The sequence below is a fragment of the Pteropus alecto genome, unplaced genomic scaffold, assembly GCF_000325575.1.
Source record: "Pteropus alecto unplaced genomic scaffold, ASM32557v1 scaffold288, whole genome shotgun sequence".
Taxonomy (NCBI): domain Eukaryota; kingdom Metazoa; phylum Chordata; class Mammalia; order Chiroptera; family Pteropodidae; genus Pteropus; species Pteropus alecto.
In genome coordinates, this window is record NW_006442124.1 from 634,872 (window position 1) to 636,351 (window position 1,480).

A 1,480-nucleotide genomic window follows, 5' to 3' on the forward strand; every position below is an offset into this window, starting at 1 on the left:
GGGGGCGGGGAGGGAGGGGGGCAGCGTGAGCCTGGGGCTAAAGGGACTGGTTACTTCTTTCTAGCTGTATGATGTTACTTAAAGAGAGTTAGCCTGTCTTTCAAATATTCTGTACTCCACTGAATAAGGAGTACCATTTGAGCAGAGGTCATCTGCCCAGTGACCACGAGCTTGTCAGTAACAAATGACCAGTACGTGTTAAGCTTATCTTTATCCCTTGCTTCGTTTTCTTTTAAAGAACTCTTTTAAAGAATTTTTTCTTTAGAAGAAAAAATTAGTTTTACCCTCATTTATAATTCAGTAAAACACACAATTTATTTTTACCAGCTTGGTGCCTCAATTTCCCCATCTGCACACAGTGACCTTGACAAGGGGAGGGCCACAGGGTGGAGGGGAGCATACGTGAAGCTGAATCAAGGAAAGCACTTAGAGTCAAGCCGGACACACGGTGGGTGCTGCCTACATGTTTGCTCTTGCCGTCAGCCATTCTCCCTCTTGAACCCCGCTTTCCTCTTCTTGCCCCAGCTCCCTCAGGAGTCCTCTTCCCCCTGGTGCCAGCTCTGCCTTTACTGTGATGCAAGCTTGGCCGAGTTTCCTCAGCTCTGAGATTCCTCTTCTGTAAACTGAGGCAGTTGAGTGGCTCCAGTCCCTCCTAGCAGCTCAGAGTACGAGGTGGGACGCCGCGGGTCCCCTTCCCACCACCACCGAGCTCACCCTTTCCCTGGCCTGTTTTAGCACGGCCCTCCCATGAGGGCAGTGGGCTCCTTTCCATCAGCTTGTTGTGATATTCCCACTCGCACAATAGAGGGAGCCCTTCCCTCAAACCTGAGCAGTCTTGTCCGTTCTGTTTTCCACTTTTTTTTAGCCTCTTTGGTTATCCTAAAAGGCAAGAAAGATGTCTCTGCCCCATTTGTTCCCGATTGGCCTGGGAGCAGCTTCCCTGCTCTGACAGCAGGCCTTGCCCTCAACACGGTCCCTCTGCCCTGGCGCTGGGAGGGTAGAGTTGCTTCTAGCCACACGACAGCTGAAGTAGGTCAAGGAGCCCATATTCCAGCTGTCTTTTTATGTTATCGACACCTGCCTTCTACATGGGGACACTTGATCGTGACGGTGCCTTCAGCCAGTGGTTCTCAAACTTGAACCTGCCATGGCACCCATCACTTGAAGGGTTTACTAAAGCATGAGGCTGATTCAGTAGGTGGGTGTGCGGGACGGGGGGAACTTGCACTTCTGATAAGTTTCAGGTGATGCTGCTGCTGCTGGTCCGGGGACCACAATTTGGGAATCAATTTGGGAATCCTTAGGAGGTAAGAGGAAGTATCATGTCCAGTGGCAAAACTACGAGTGAGTTATTTCAGGACAAGAATCTTTGGGGGCCGTTTTCAAAACAGAACTCAAAGAGACCTTCTGGGCTGCACCAATGCTAGAGGGGGCGAGGTCTTAGATCAGGTTATTCTATCTAACAGATGGAGAAGTAGGC

General features: G+C 50.3%; 1 protein-coding gene across 1 annotated transcript in view; it reads left to right on the forward strand.

The window, feature by feature from the left end:
- IL1R2 (interleukin 1 receptor type 2) overlaps positions 1-1,480 on the forward strand; it is a 29,069-nt gene that overhangs the window by 564 nt on the left and 27,025 nt on the right. The window lies entirely within an intron of this gene.